General features: G+C 41.2%; 1 long non-coding RNA gene across 1 annotated transcript; it reads left to right on the plus strand.

Moving 5' to 3' along the window:
* The first annotated feature begins 16,632 nt into the window (after positions 1-16,632).
* On the plus strand, positions 16,633-17,114 carry LOC147626089 (uncharacterized). Its single transcript, XR_015268826.1, has 3 exons — positions 16,633-16,724; positions 16,807-16,891; positions 17,007-17,114. It is a non-coding gene; the product is annotated as an uncharacterized LOC147626089 (long non-coding RNA).
* Positions 17,115-17,393: the final 279 nt, after the last annotated feature.

Genomic DNA, 17,393 nt, shown 5'->3' on the forward strand with positions numbered 1-17,393 from the left:
AGGTAAGTGGTGGTGGTGCTATCTATATTGCTAGTTGCATTCGTTCTTCCGGTTCCAAATCTGAAAGAGGCCGCTGAGCTATGTGATTCAGCACCTTTGTCATCAAGTATGGGTTGCATACCTTTGATTGGTTTGACTTTAGATAATTCTCCATTTCTCTATGGATGTAATATGCCCAGTCATCTTCTCTTTCTTCATGTACTTTGGCTATCTTGTTAAGGGGAACCCTGTTGTACTTGTCTATTGGCTTTACTTGCATTATGAGTGACATTACTCTCTGTAGGCCTTTTCTGTCACCTCGTCCCTAATGTTGTCATACTCAGCCCCGTTGGAGTTGTAAGAACTTTTCTTCAGCATGGCGTCTAGGGGCATTTTTTTGTAATTATGAGAGTGTATCTTAAGTGGTGGTGGTAATTGTAGGACCTCCTGTATCAAATATTCTATGATTAAAACCTCCTCTATGGTTTAGTTACCTTTCCCCTCTTAGTGGCCTCGTCAGATGACTCGAGGTACTCCGCACTCAACTCTGTATCAATGGTTTGGGGAGACATTTTGCATGCGTCCTAGGCTAACTTTCTCTAGTTTTTCCTTAACTCTGCATCTTCCAAAATTTGCAAGCACTCAGGGCTGTGGTATTGCAGAGTTATCTTTCCATAATAAGCAGTGTGGACTTCCTTGCTTATGATGGAGCCATGGAATGCCTGTGCGCATATTGACCCAGATAGCTCAATTCCGAGCCCTGTGTGGGTCTTTTCCTTCTGCTAACTGGTGATCTAGTTGCAGTGGCTTGTGTCACTACCGGAGTTTCTTCAGCTTCCGGGTTAGAGGTAGCTGAGGTCGACATCTATAACAATAAGAAGAAGGTTAGTATAATGACTGGTGAGGGCATGTGATATGCCTTGTTATTTTCTCTTCTTCTTCTTCTTCTTTTGAATTGTCTACAAGGTTATATTTGATGAGAAGTGTGTTAGTGGTGTGAGCAAATAAGGAGGTATGAATTTCTAATTAAGAAGGTGCACATTGTGATAGTACAGTTTAATGTACTGTGAGATGACAAGGTACAAAACTCATGCATTAGGAATTTTTTGGACCCAAAGAGGGCCTCTTGGATTAACTTTTGATTAGGAATGGACCAATAGGAAGAGGGCTGGGTGCACATTTTTTACTTCTTTGACCCTAGGGGGCCTACGCTTTGGTTTGCTAATGGGGCCTAATTACTACTCCTGTCCCCCTACCTCTTGGGCCCAAACTTAGAGGTCTCCCCCACCTAGAATCGCGCAGATTAAAAACCCTAAAAATTGAAAATTTTTAATTTTTTCCCAAAAGTGTGTTTTCCCCTCTCAAACTTCCCCCCAACATACTCTAGGCTTGGAAAGCTCATTTTGAACCTCTTTCTTCCTCTTCTAAGCTCTCCATTGTTGCAGAAACTCCATACCTCTCAAGCTCTCCCTCCTTGTCAAGCTCCCTCAGTCTCAAGCTCCCTCTCCCTCTTTCTTCCTTTTCTAAGCTCTCCATTGCTATAGAAACTCCATCCCTCTCAAGCTCTCCCTCCTTTTCTCAAGCTCCCTCCCTCTCAATCTCCCTCTCTCTCTCTCTCTCTCTCTCTCTCTCAAGCTCCCTCTCCCTCTTTCTTCCTTTTCTAAGCTCTCCATTGCTGTAGAAACTCCATCCCTCTCAATCTCTCTCTCTCTCTCTCTCTCTCTCTCAAGCTCCCTCCCTCTCCATTGCTGTAGAAACTCTTTCCTCTTTAGTCTACTCTAGGTTCGGGAAGCCTATTCTCAAACTCTAACCATCTTTTAAGCTTTCCATTGCTGCACTGAAAACCCTAAACTTTCTCTCCTCTCCACTCCTTTGTGTTGTAAAACAAGCTTTTCTTTTCCCTTCTCTTTTCTTACCACCATGGCCTCTTCGAGTAATGTGACAAGACCTAGGGAGAAGGTGGAAGAGCTTGTGCTGTGTTCCACGGGAACACGGATTATGGAAGGAGTCCGGAAGCAATTAATGTGAGAGAGCGGGATTGTAGCCATGGGAACATAAAGACGCACATAATTTTTCCATATTTTTGTGCCGAAGTGCAATGTAAATCATTTTTGGTCAATGTGGGTTCTAAATGAGAGTTCTAAGTGTAGTAAGCAAGGCTCACTTATGGGGTTGTCCACCCATGTGTGAAAGAGGTCGAGGATTAGGGTTAGTGACATCTTTATAAAAGAGATGTTAGCTAAAGAAAGGGGACGTTTTTTGGCCATTCTCATAAGCTATTGAGTGAAGCTCTTGAGCTCTCAAGCTAAGGCAACTCTCTAACTCTCTCTCTATTGTACTCTAATGAGCATCAAGCTCCAATGAGTATAGCTCCACTTCTTTCTCTTAATCTGTTTTAGCATCATTGAAGTAGATTAATCTATGATTAGTTGAATGCTTCTTTCTTTCTCTTGTGTATGCTGCATGCTTATAGTGTGTGTGTGTGTGTAGTCTCCATTGATGCAAGCTCTTGCCCACTTCATTGGCAATGAGTTATTCATGGATAGACTCTCTCTATGAGCTTGTGGATTTGTGAATGTTACATTCTATGCTTGCTTAAGCTTGTGGGTTAGTAGATGCATGCTTATGGGTTTGCTGGCATTAGGGAAAGCTAAGATTTAATCACTGTTTGAATGGGATTAAGAGATTGCCATGCATTGCTTGTTCTCTTGATTAGTGTAGTGGATTTAAGGGATTGAGAGATTGATTGAGGTGTTGAATGGTTGAATCGTCAAGTGGTGGTTCGTGTATGTGAGCTCTCCTTATGGGATAAGCCTTCATGCACTAATCGGGTCGAGTCGACATTGTGTTTCTTAACACATTTGTTGATCGGTACTACTCTATGAGCACTATATTGCACGGTAGAGAGAACCGCTCTACAATGGCTCCGCTGCCGGGGAGCGAGTACCTACATTAGTTGAGCACCATAGTTGAGCACCATACACACACTACCACTCCTTGTTAAGCTCCAATCGGTTGCAAAACTGTTGGATAGGAGAGCCGGGTTTGGGACTAATTTTGGTACTTATTTAAGACTAATCTATTGTTATGCTACAATGAGCGGAGCAAAATGGCTCTTGCCACGCTGAAAATAGTGGAAACAGCCAGGGTAGCATGGAGGAACCACTGTGACACCAACCGTCTGGATAGAAATACTCAGTCCTGGAACGACCAAAAAACATATTTGCAGAAGAGATTTTGTTCCCTTGGATTTTTGAAAATCAAAATGAACGAATTCTTAGAGCTAAAGCAGGGGAGCAAAACCATCGAGGAATATCACCAGGCCTTTGCTCTTCTACTCAAATATTCACCACCTCTAGATGAAGAACAACTCGTGGCCAGGTTCATTCGGGGAATGAACGAACCCTTGGACACACGGGTCAAAAATGCCAAGCCAGTGTCCATGGCTGAAGCTATAAGAATGGCAAAGGATTTTGGCAAAGCCTTTGTAGTAAAGGTCCCGCTCTGAAGCCTGCACCCTCTAACTTTAAAAGATTCCAAACCCAGGGAAGTACTTCAAACTTTCCACCCCCCCGAAGAGGCAGCAAGGCCCGAATCAGAATCAGGATCCAGGAAGATTCTGAAGTGAAGGAAGACCCTTCCCCCAGAACACCTTCTCAAGAGCCCCACCTCTTTCAAGAAATCAGAGGGATGAGCTCAGAAGTGAAAACCGATGTTTTGGATGCCAAGGTTTTGGTCATCACCAGCTGAAAGACTGCCCGACTCCTACCATGTCAAGAGGACAAGGAAGTCAAGGACCTCGAGTTTAGAGACCAACTTCTTCATACCAATCTAATCAGGGTCTGTCTCGCCCAAGCCAGGGAAACCCCAGAAGAGCTCCAGCTCAGCCATCTCCCTCTGTCCAGAGTAACCTCAGAACTCCTTCCCAGAACTAGGGCAACCAAAGAGAAAGAGTCCTGCCTCAGACTGCAACAGCCAGAGCAGTCACAATTTCAGATGTAGTAGAAGAGGAAAGAGGGCAGATCTATGCTGTAATTGAAAACCAAGGGCCTAACCCGTCAGTTCTCAGTCATCCATACTCCGACAGAGTATCAAGGTAAACCTTTTAAGCTTTTGATTGATTCAGGCAGTTCTCATTCATTCATTTCCCATGGATGCTTGCGTAAGCTAGTCTTAGATCAGAAATCAAGGAAACCTATGCAAGTTGAATTGGCAAGTTGGAAGATTCTTTTCACTCACCTTGAAACAGAACGTATTCAGTTCAACCTAGATGAGAGTTTACCTGACTGTCAATTCAGAGTTATACCTTTGGGAGTTTTCGATGGGATCATTGGAATGGATTGGCTCCATAAAAATCAACCTAACATTCACTGTCATAATGGAACCATTTCCTTCCGTGACCTTCACGGAAACAAGGTTCAAGGAACCGAAATTTCAGGATCCCCAAGTCTGCAGTTAGTAAAGGCTTCTAAGTTACTAAAAGGACTTAGAAAGAAGCAGCACATTTATCTTGTCAAAATGAATCCGGTAGACTCAAAGTTAAAAGCTAATGAACCTGAATGGTTAAGTGATTATGATGATTTATTCCCAGCAGAAATAATAGAGATGCCTCCAATTCGAGAAGTAGATCATGTGATAGAATTGACCCCAAGAGCTCAGCTAGTAGCCCTGCGCACGTACAAAATGCCAGTTCTTGAAGCCATCGAACTCAAGGAACAGCGTAGACAGCTGTTAGAACAAGGGTTTGTAAGACCCAGTGTTTCACCTTGGGGTACGCGAGTTCTCTTTCAAAAAAAGAAAGATGGAATGCTTAGACTCTGTGTGGACTACAGAGGTCTAAATCAGCTAACAGTTAAGAATAAGTATCCTATTCCCATAATTGATGAGCTTCTAGATAGGCTTAATGGAGCCTAGATCTTCACAAAGATAGATCTCAAATCAGGGTATTACCAGCACTACAAGGGATCGGGCTCATACCCGCGCTCCTAGCCGCTAAAAATGACTTGTGAAAAAAAGTAGCGGGCCCATGTATCAGCGCATGTATCATCGCGGCCACAGACATGCGTGTAAAAGCGCGTGTATAGGACCTCCCAAACGCATTTATACACGGGTGTATACACGCGTTCTGTTCAGTTCAGGTGTACTCAGACGCGTTGATACATGCGTCTATACACGCGTTTTTTAATTTAGATGCGCTTATACACGCGTAATTGTCAGTTTTGACGCGTTTATACATGCGTATTTTACAGATTATCCACGTAGATACATGCTATTTTTAGCAGTTCTGACACGTTTATACACGCGAACAGAGAGCAAAAAAAAAAATCCAGAGAGTGCTATTTGGTGCCTGAATACTGTTCCAGCATTCCAGCACCCAATAACACTCTCTGGATTTTTTTTTTTGTGCATTAGACCATCCACGAAGAACATATGCACGAGGGAGATTAAGACAAGAACGACATGAATGCATACATTGTCAATACACAATTCAAGACAGACATGAATATAATTTTATCGATTCACGATTCAATATTACTATCAAAATTTCACACATATATACAAGGGAGTCCATATCTCGAAGTAGCCCATGGCTTCAGTTTACAAAAAAATATATACAACCACATCCTCAATATGGAATGTGATACTATAAGTCTGAGTACTACTCAGACCCAGATGATGACTCGATGCTCCCTCCATGCTCAGATGAGCTCACATCGATCGGAATGTCCGATGAGTAGTGCTCACGTCCACCCTCTGCAGTGGCGGCGGGTGGATCATCAGCAGCTTGTGCCTGTTCAAGTAATATATAGTATATAAGTATATATATATGTAATTCAATAAACCAAAATCATTCGTTTAGAATTTTCAAGTACCTGTCGACCGTATGGTCTCATGGCCATCTCAAACTGCGCGTCCGTAATACGTCCCTCGGCTCTGAAGATGGCCCACGTGTCACGTCTGCTATGCCGACGAGCATACGCAGTATCGTGGGTTGTGGGCTTCCTTCCCGTAACCCGGTCGCTGTATCATAATCAACACAATTTGTAAGATTAAAACAATCATAGAATCAATGAATTAAGTAAACAATCAAATAAAGTGGCAAGATACTTACGAACTCTGCCTCCCATGACTCGACGCCGCCAGATCCGAAATGCGAAGATCCAATGGTCTCCATCTGGATCCGTCGTGCCTCCACATGCTGCCTGCTCTTCACGCCACCCTCTGCTCGTTTCTTTGCCTCCTTCCACTCGCGTTTGTGCGCAGTGGCAGGTTTCTGAGTAGGATAGCCACCCGCAGCTACATTTAGCCGGTCATCGTACGCGAGTTTTTTAAGGTGAGATCTTTTATTACTTAAGATCTCCCTTGTTCGCGTCCTTCCCCATACATCCGAGAATGTAGCATGTGGGGGATTGGGATACCGACTATGTATAGCTTCTATCACCTCCCCAACTAATCGGCTATTTCGATCTTTAAATTTAATAAAACAATTTCTATATGAGTTTGATACTACCCCACGCATGTACTCCATTACCTCCCTCCCCCTCGCATCCACCATCACTATCCCGCCCCTATCCGTCACATCATAGCAGATCACTCTCTCCACCTCTCTCATCTCCTCCTCTTCCGAACTGTCTCCTCTAACTCTTCTCCCTCTATCTCCTCTCTCACCGCGTGCCCTACTACCTCCCCCACCTCCCCCACCTCCCCCACCAAAGCACCCGCCGCATCCTCCACTCCCACTCTTCCTACTGTCTGCGGGTGGAGTCACGACTGGGGGATTGTCTACGTGACGGTGGCTGTGAGCCCTGACGTGACGGTGGCTCTGAGGGAGCACGTGATGGTGGCTGTGAGGGTGTGCGTGAGTGTGTCTGGGACGAGGTATGTCTCCTCGGTGGACGTGGAAGAGGAGAAGCTGCATGCTGTCTCGTCGGACTCGTAGGAATAGACGGCACTGGAGTGCCCTGGATATCGCGGTAGGTGTATAGACACCAGGCAGGGAAGGAGGGGGATGGGCATACATATACTCTGTAAGCTCAACTGGACCAGGATGGTGCCCAAAATGATTCAGCATCTCCATCAGCCAATTGCTGTACGCAAATGGATCGGATGAAGAACCTGGAATATCCATAAAGAACCTGCAAAAATAATCTTCATGTACATCATGGGCTGTCTCTTGACTCACACAAATATCATCATTCAAGTCAACTGTGTTGCCTGCAAACCATAGAAACAGGAAACGCAGTTGCGTGTATACACCCATGCAGAAACGCGTGTATACACTCGTCAAAAAACGCGTGTATACACCCATCCAGAAACGCGTGTATATCCGTGTGAACAGACTCTGCAGACAGGATACACGTGCTTTTACACGCGACCTGCGCAAAAAAAAATTTCAAAGGGACCGACCTCCGACAAAGTGTCCTTATAAAAGGTCCACTGTCGCCCCTGTCAGAATCATTCACCCAATCGTGTGCACAGAAGCAAAAGGACGGAGACAAACCCAAAAAGCAAAGAGAAAATAGCATAAACAAATCTGAGGAAGGAGACAAGGCAAAGGACAAACTGACTCACCTCTGAAAAAGTGAGTCTTCTTTCTTGCTCAATTTCCTCCCGTGTGTGCTCCTTCTCTGCTCCCTCCTTGCACTTAGGTTTCGTTTCTGTTGGAAGAGGCGAAAACGAAAGCAGTGTTGATATGTTAGTTCAAAATCTATATTTGGGAAAGGCGGGCTATTTTTAGTTTAAACAGACCGTCATGTTTATAAACGCGTGTATGTTCGCGTGTATGATATTTTAGCTGCGTTTATACACACGTTTTGCAGGAATTACCCGCGTTAATACACGCGATTTTTAAGAAATAGCCGCGTTAATACACGCAATTTTTAGGAAATAGCCGCGTCAATACACACGATTTTTATACTTTCATTAAAAACATATTATGATTTTGTGTTTTCTGGTTTGTACATAGGATGTCATCAACCTCTTCAAGCAGTTCTAGGGAAGATGAGACAATGCGTCATCGTAATCGCGATGTGTGGTTGGGACAACGGATCAAATGTATGTGTAATCGATGTCAAGGATGCATTGTACGAGCACGTCGAATTACCTCGAATCACATCTCCATGTATGGAGAATGGAATCAAACAGGTTTAGAGGTGAGTAGATGTAAATTGATGGTATTCAAATGACTCATGGTATCCAAATTAAATTAATAGAGTTGTAATATATAAACTCTAATTGAAGCAGGATGCAGTACCACACCCTAACATGGTACCCTACGCGCGACGAGAGCACGCAAAGCGTCGACGAGATGATGCTGGAGCTTCGGGATCTATTGTCAGAGATGAGTGGGAAAGGCATTAGGGAAAAACGGAGCTCATTTTGGGGCCCTGTAAGAAATTCACAATTTTTCGATTTATTTCTCTCCTAAAAGATCTCAAAAATAATAAAATATGGAAACGTGGCTCAGAACTGTCAGTAAGGACCATTGAACTGTCAGTTCAGAAAAGAATAAGATAATCTTTTGTCTAACTAACACGATTTTGCATTAAATATCTCCTTAATTTTTTTTGTTTCTCGAAGATTTCGCATCTCTTTTGACGACGTGTGCAGGCCTCTCATAAAGAATCCATCACTGAACTTAATGATTGTATGGATACCGCCACACTTCCACAATTCATGTTACAAAAAGACTATGAGATTGACAAGCCAACTTTGCAACCTCAGAAGCACAAAAATGGCCGATACTAGTGAAGTACAATCTCAGAAGAAGCGATTATATCATCTTCACATCGACTTAGAAGAACAATATGCTCCAGCACAAAAAAGACGAAAGGATACGGTGCTAAATGCTCAACAACGGGAAAATATGAGAAGAGAAGGGCTCCAACATATTGACTTATGGTGTGATGGAAGTATATATCCAAAATGTCTAGTACAAAACTCTACACCTCCATTTGTCAATCCAACCACACTATTGAGGTTTGCGGGCGATGGACAAAATGGACTTCTTGGTTATATTTCAGCACAGTCTGCATTTGCAGAAACATATAAAACAATGTACCTACAAGAAAAGGGAGCCAGGATTCAAGAGATAGCTATTCGTGCAAAATTGGAGTAGCAGTTGCAGAATGAAATTGAGGAGCATTTAAAGAGTAAAAAAGAGTTAACAAGATCAAGAAGGAAGAGAACCATGCTTGGAGACAGACAACGAAGTAGGAAGATTAAAAACATTGCAAATTTGAAGGCTGGGACTGGTGGATGCAAGCGAAGAATTCAGGAAGCAAGGTTAGTTTGTAATTTTTTATTTTTTAAACTCAAAAATACTCTCAAATGACTATGTATTTTGTCCATTAATGCAAAACAGGATTGGAAGTGTTGAATAATATAGGCATATTGTGTTGTTACTATATTGTTACTATAGGAAATTATTGGAGCCTGCAAAAGAAAATATGGATCCCAACCTTCTTCCAGTTAAACAAATGAAAGGATTGCTTTCTTGTGGTGTAGCAAAAGGTTTGATTGAAGAAAAAAAATACAAAACAATCAAACGCAATGTTGTAGAGGACTTTATATCCAATAATCAAGTTGATGGTACTACAATCCAAGAGGCTCTTGATGTTAGTGGAGTTAGCAGGAAGGGATATAGTTCGATTTTCCATGCGATATCCTCAACTTTGAGAGATCAAAGGATTAAACGAGTTTTACTGCCAAATCCAGCAACAACAGTGTGGAAGATAAGAGGTCATTTGAATGAAAGTATAGATGAGTTTATTGGACCATATATCCATATTGAAGATATATTTCATGGTGCTAAAGGAACCACCGTGTATGACCCTTGGAACAATATATTTGTAGATCTACAACAACTTCAAAGAAGAATGGTCGAGTTTTATGGAATAACATTTGAAGAGTGCAAAGGCATTTTGAAATTTGTTATCAAACTGGATGAGTGTGAGGTTGTAAAGGAAAAGAAAATGGAAAGGATTACTATCACATTGATGAATGGAGCACTTGATACATCATTGAATGAAGCGAGTTCGAAGTATTTTAGTGTGCAGTCGGAGAAACACATATGGTGGTTGGGCTCATTCCAGGTATGATCATTTTTTATTTTGTACTTGATTTTAGTCAATGTTTTCAAATCTTTTATAGTAAGACTTTTGTTTTGTATAATCACAGGTAAAGACAGAAGACCATGAAACACTAGATTGGGTGTTTCACCACACGGAAATACCAAGAATAATTAAAAGACAGGTGCAAGGAGAGAATCTCCATGTTGCAGGAAAAGGTGATTTTCAAGTAGAGTGGCACATGGCTGGGGATCTTAAAACACTTAAGTGCATGTATAACGTTAGTAAAGGAGGTAACTCAAAGTCTCCTTGTCTTTACTGCAAAGAATCAGCGCAAGTAATGGATTCTAAATGGTGGAAGAGAGCACCTAATAGAGATAAAGTTGACCCTGACTTCAAGGCCATTCTTGACATTCCACTATGTAATGTTCACATATGCACATTGCATGCTCTATGTCAAATTATTGAGAAATTGGTATTTTTGTATATTGGATTTGCTTGGAAACTCCGTCCCGAAAGAAATAGAAAGGATGCTCTTCATGCATTGGAAAAAGTGTTATCCGATATAGGTCTGCATGGAGGTGATGTTCATATCACAAAGGATTTTAAAAAGTCTAGCAATGGCAAGGAGGTACCAATCAAGCCCTCTATTGGTGGTGTTAAGGCAAGAAGATTCTTGTCTCGACCCAAACACAATAGTAAGCAAGTAAGGCAAGGTAAAACAGTTTCAAGGATTAGTTATGGATTGTGGAAGCAAGTCCATAATGCCGTGAAAGATCATGAGGCAGATGGGGAAGCACGAAATGTGAAGGCAGAGGTGTGGAGGTCTCTTGATCAACTCTTCATGTTCTGTGACAATGTAACATGGACAAAGAGTGATTACAAGAACTTTGAAGAGGCAATAAAACATTTTGGGAAGTCAATGAAAGACGCATGGACAGCCTGCAATATAACTCACTACATGGTAAAGTGATGTCTTCTTTTTTTAACTTAAGTGTGATCCTCTTTTCTTTTATAACTTACTATGCATTCTTATGTCTTTGTGAAAACAGCATATCATCTACAACCACCTTCCCTATTTTGTCAAAAAGTATGGATGCCCAGCAATTTGGTCTACCCAAGGCATGGAGAAGTCTCACTACATGGCACGTAATGCATTTTTCAGACACACACAACACTATGGAGGGAGTCAAAAGGCAAATAGTCTGAAGGAAGTCTTCCAATGGTTTTACCGAGGCATTCTACAAAGGCTGCATGCTAAAAGAAAAGTTGCTAGCTCCAAAGTCAAGCTTGCTTTTATTCTAGCCCAAAAGCAAAGACGAAGACAAACTTTGGACAATTCAATGGCAGCAGAGAGACATAGACAGTGGAGGGATTCGAAGATATTTAGAAACCATAAATGGACAAGTAAACATGAATAGCAGTTTGTAACTTATTGGTGTTATGTCCACATGTTTTCAAACTCAATCAATAGATTTTTATTCTGTGGAACAAGTGACTCTTGGTGTAATGCCTATATGTTTTGAGACTCCATCAAAAGTAAGTCTTTTGTGAAACATGTGATCTATATTAACAAGCATCAATACATCCATATATTAACACACAAAAAATTCAATCAATACTACTTAATTATGCTAGACATACTGTTGATCCTTACCAATAAAATACTGAGTGTCAAACACTTTTAGAAGCTTTTGAGTGTGGAAAGAGTACTGAAGTGTCTAAGGACAAGGAACTGATGAGGATCAAGGACTTTGTACAAATCAGTTCAACTTCAACATAATGTTTGTGCTATATTTGATGACTAAATCCTATTACTCCCAAGGCTTGCGAGTCGGAACTCTCTTTTTGAACTTGATTGGACTCTTTTTCTTCCTTATTGGCTTGATGTCGACTTTCTGTTTATCAATGCTTGCCTCTGTTGCTTGTCTGAGAGGGGTATCCTTGTCTTCAGCTATCTCCACATGTTCTTCTTCTTGGATTGTGTGGCCTGATGCAATCATGGTGGCTCTCGAAACCTTATGAGCTTGTGTTTTCCATAGCCCTCTAGACATTTGGGCTCCTTAACACCACATGCTAATGCATAAGAAGTGTAAGACAAAAAGTAAGAGGCCCTAGAGGCCTGCTTATTCACATAATCCCCAAATATATCTATGGCGGACAACCTCTCTATTAAAATGATCTTTTTCTTTTGCCATGGAAGATCATGTCCACCTAATACCCTAGACAAACATTTAAAGAAGTAAACAATGGCTTCTCCATTGTTGCTCAACTGCCTATGGTAAATCAAGATCTTAGCACTACCTAGATCATGAATATAATGAGCTAGGCTTGACATTTTGCCAAACCCAGCTGGCCTGCTTCCACTTGATCTCTGGAGGAATGTGTCATCCTCAATTTGTAGCTGCCATGTATCAAAAGATTATAGTGAGACAATGATACATAACTACAAAACATTTAAACACAACATAAAGTATTTGATTTGAAGTAATAATATCATACCCTCTCATTTTCATCAGCAACAAGAAGTTCATCTTTCCAAAGATTTATTCCTCTCCCCTCCAGTCCAGCCTCTTCTTTAAGTTTTTCCTTATGAAGTGATGAGAGATTCATAGCTTCCTGGGTGAGCTGGAAGGCAGCTTCATCTGGCTCTTGGAAACTTTCAGCCTCTTTGAAACAAATAGTAAGGGCCTCTGCAGGATCAAAGGTTGTTTCCAAAGCTAGCAGTGAATGGTCATCCTCTATGCCAACCTCCTTGTCAAGCCTTGAAGCCTGGGCAATAAGGGAAATGGCATAGTCCTCCCTCAAATTGAACATACACTCTATATCATGGAGGAAAACATAATCTTTACCACCAATCAAGACACCTGGAAGCATGGGCACTGCATAGTTGCTGCTCTGAACATCAAAGTCTTCAACTGGCTGTGCTGCCCTAAGAGTCTCAGTCCTTAGCTGAACAAGGTCAAGAGCAGCCACTTGCAGCTCCTCATCCTCGAGGTTGATATCTTCTTCCTGCTCTGCTATATCTGTTGCCATAGGAATATCCTCTTTTACCTCTGCTATAGATATATCTTCTTCTTCAGTCTCCTGCCCTTGCTCTTCTAGAGATTGCTGTTGGAAGACAATGTACATAAGGAATGCCATGTTTTCCTCAAGCACTCTACACTTTCTGGTGTGCAAGTTACAACTGAATTTATATTCCTCAGGCAGGCTGTCAAACCTTCTATTCACATGGTACCTCAGCTTGTCAATGGAGACAATATGATTTAAATGCACAAAAACCTTTTCACCTTCCACAATCCTTCCTGCCTCTGTCAGTTGTTTGAAGGTATCCCAATGGTCTGAAAGGAAATCTCTGTGATGGTCCAAAAGAGAGCTCATAGTGAACTCCCTGTTGAAAATACTGTGGTTTATGTGGAAGTTCCTTTGGGCCTTGCACTTGTGAAGAAAGTCAAATAGGAGCAAATCTGGAGATTTGTCCTCTTCTGGTTCCCTTTGTTTTGAAAGGGAAGACTCAGCTTTCTGCTCTAGTCTCTTGCTTTTGCCTGAAGCAAAATTTATATAACATGAATTCTATATGCTCACATATGCAATCAGATAATGTATAGGATATCACCAAACAAAACTCTTCATCAGCACACATGAATCACTTGGTGATTGCTGTGGTCTGAGTATAGCAGCAGAGAAGTCCAACTTCCTCTTGAAAGGAGGGGCCTGAGGATCAACTGTTCCAAAGCAGAAACATTTCTCATCATCAAGAAAGACATCTCCATGGACATAGAAAGCAAAACAATGAGCAAACAGTAAAAACCAAAAGAGACACAAGACTTTGCAACAAAACGCGATGCAGAACCATTTGAAAAATGTAAAGTGTTCTCCTCGCATTTTATTGCAAATTCTGAATTTCTACTGACATCCACTTCCAATCTAATGCTAGGGATATCTCACAATGTTCAGGACAGTAAATGATGCAAGGAGGAATTCCCCAGTGCAAAAGAGATTAAAAGAAGGAGAAAAAAGAAAAACTAGAACAAATATCAGAATTTGCAGCAAAACGCGATTTGGAGCATTTGGAAAACATAAACCTGTCTAATCGCATTTTGTTGCAAAATTCTATATCCTACTCATATCCATCTCTAATCAAATCCTAGGGTGATCTGCCAGATTTCTAGGCACTGAGATTTAAGAATTCTACAGATGGAAGAAACATATGTCAGAAAACATTGGAAATGGTATAGATCTCTGACCTTTCTTTTCCTCTTCCATACTGATGGAATAGCCCTGGAGATTGTCCTGCTCTCTTCCAAAACTGAGCTGTAGCACTGGTAACCTGGAGATCTGGTAGTGGTAGTAGTCTTCAGACAGGTTGCAGAGTGGATGGAGTGTGTTGGATAGAAAGTGGTCAAGGTGGGAGAGAAGAGGATGATGGGAGGGTGCTGGCAGGGATGGAATACGGGGAGGGAAAAGTGTTAATGGATCTAATTATGAAATCATGATTGGCACAATTTCCAAGGCAAAAAGTGACCCATAAATTTAAAATCCCAAAAGATTTGGTGGGACCCACACGTGTTAAAAAACGACTATATCTCACACGTGTGGTATTAATAACTCCATTATTTGTATTTTGTAATAATCTACTCTCCTAACTCAGTTCTCTTGCATCTCTACCTCTCTACTCCACACCATCAGCATCCAGACCAGCAGCAGAGATTCATACCCAGCACAGGATACTCATCATCAGCACAGAACACTTGCAGATAGCTTCCAGGTTAGTAAGAAAATCTTTTTCCTCTTCTTCTTGTTTAATAGTATATTAGGGTAAGGAATTGATTGATGTGATGTAGGTTACATATTATGATAAATACTATATGCATTTTTTAGATTTTCTCCACTGCATGTAGAAGTAGGAAGACTTTTTATTTGGCCCTGTTGAATGAGAGTTTGATCACTTCTTGATGTCTATAGGCTCAATCCATGTTGCACCAAGCTGCATACACACTGAAATGACTAAATGCATGCTAAAGTATGTTGTCTCTAGGATTTACAGCAAAACGCGAGGAGGGTATTTTAGAAATCTCAAAATAGTTCAAATCGCATTTTGTTGCAAATTTTTAAATGCTTCTTCATCCACCCATTTCAAGCCTGCATAGTTCTTCTATAGACACAATACATATAGTTTATAGTTGGAAAGATAGAGAATTCATCATATGAATGCAAAAGCATGTTGTTTCAAGCATTTGCAAAAAAACGCGATTTTGAGCTGTTACAAATTTCAAATGTTCATAATCGCCTTTTGTTGCAAATTGTTCAATTTTGCTTCATCCAAGTTGTCATCACCTTCTTTAATCATTCTATGTTCTCCATGTTTCTAATCTTTTACTATTGTTTTATATGGACCTTTTCAGAGTGATGGCAAGAACCAAGGCAACTGCAAGGAGGATTGGCAAGGGGCCAGGGCTTGCAGTAGCAGCAGCTGGGGCTGATGTCAAGGAATCTAGTGTGCCTACAAAAGGAAGAGTTGCACATGGCAGGAAGGGGAAGCCAATGAGCATGCTACAGCAGAAGTCCAAGAGGTTAAAGCATTCTGCTGGTGTGCTAAAGGAGATCAGGAAACAGCAAAAAGCTATAGGCTTTGCAATCCCCAAGGCACCTTTCCAGAGGCTAGTGAGAGAAATTTGTGATAGCTGGCACCTTGGGTTCAGGTGGAACAGGACTGCCATTCTTTCCTTACAGGAAATGGCAGAGGATTACCTGGAGAAGTACTTTGAAGATGCAATGCTTGTAGCAGCCCATGCTCACAGGGTAACTCTGATGGCCAAGGACTTCAACACATTGTCCAGAGTGAGGTGGAGGTATGACAAGCTGGTCCATCCTGTGGAATGGCAGGACATAAAAATGAGAGACATATTATTAATTCCACCTACAAGGAAATTGAAGGCAGACAAGGTGAAGGTTGTTGAAGTGACCCACTCAATGAGCACCAGAGGGAAAGCTGCTTATGAGGAGTCACTGAAGCAGCAAATAGAGGAATCCAAGTCTGCTATAAATGTGGAGACTGTACAGATGGAGCTACAGATACAGAGAAGGTTGCAGGAGCTGGGCCCTAACATAGTTGTCCATATTGAAGATGATTTTTCAGAGAATGATTTTGACTTGACAAGAGCATGCTTGGCAGCATTGGCTCATAAGAATGAGTATTGCTCAGATACTATCATTCTTGCAATGCTCTAGTAAGTGTCTTTTATTTTACATTTGTTTGCAAAACAATCCTTATTGTACCTCCTCCCTTACACCTTACCTTAATTATTGTTTTGTCCAATGTAGCATGATGAGAAGCTGGCTGAACCATGCTGTACAGCATACAGTTTATATTATTGATCCTGCAATTTCCTTCAAGTTGAGAGATCCAAAGGAAACTCCCATGGATATTTCCAATTGGTTCAGACACTGTGATTTTGATCATGTTGATATTTTGCTACTTCCATACCATAACAAGTATGTGTGTGGCTGCTTCTTTTGGGATTTTCCTTCAAGATTGAGTACTCTTGTAGCCTTTGATTTCTTAATGCTTTTTTCCTTATGCAGTGACCACTGGAGCTTTGCTTCTATTGACATCCAGCAGAAGCAATGCTTTTTATTCAACTCTCTTAGAAACACACACAGAGAGGTTAAATTGTAAGTGGTTTGTGTGCTATTTTTAACTTTAAACTTCATTATTTGGATTTAATGCACACTAACTGAATTATATGTATTACAGTTGTATTAGAAGACTTCTAGATGCATTGGATCAGTGTCCTCCTAATGTCAATCTTTTGGATTCAATAGAGCCAATAGATTTAGAGGTAGAAAGTTGCTCCCTCTACTGATGTCTATTTCATGCTATGCCTTTGAACTTATTGAATAATTTTATTTTGTTCAGACATTAACAGTTTCTAACATATCTTTCCAACTATCCAGACACCACAACAAGATGATTCAAGTAGCTGTGGTGGCTGGAGAGTGCTGATTAGTGCCAAATATATACTTTCAAGCTATTTTGAGATAGGACAGCCAGAGCTTGTAAGAAAAAATAATTTTCATTTAGCTTCAAAAAATTTGATATTGGTACAAAGTGTTCTAAATCATCATATCTCATTGCAGATGAGAGAAGATAGCTTCAACTCGAGCTATGTGTATAGTTTCAGAGCTAATATAATTTGGAAGTTTTTGAAGTATGCCTTCCCCAAACCTATTGTACCAGCTACTGTCGAGTTAGGTGAGAGCTCTAAAGTCCGAGAAGGTGTCATACACCTTGATGACACAGATGATGCAGATGTGGTGCCACAAGAACAAAGACCTAGTGCT

This window comes from Cibotium barometz, chromosome 23 (assembly GCF_041138505.1).
Source record: "Cibotium barometz isolate CiBa-2024 chromosome 23, ASM4113850v1, whole genome shotgun sequence".
NCBI classification, from domain to species: domain Eukaryota; kingdom Viridiplantae; phylum Streptophyta; class Polypodiopsida; order Cyatheales; family Cibotiaceae; genus Cibotium; species Cibotium barometz.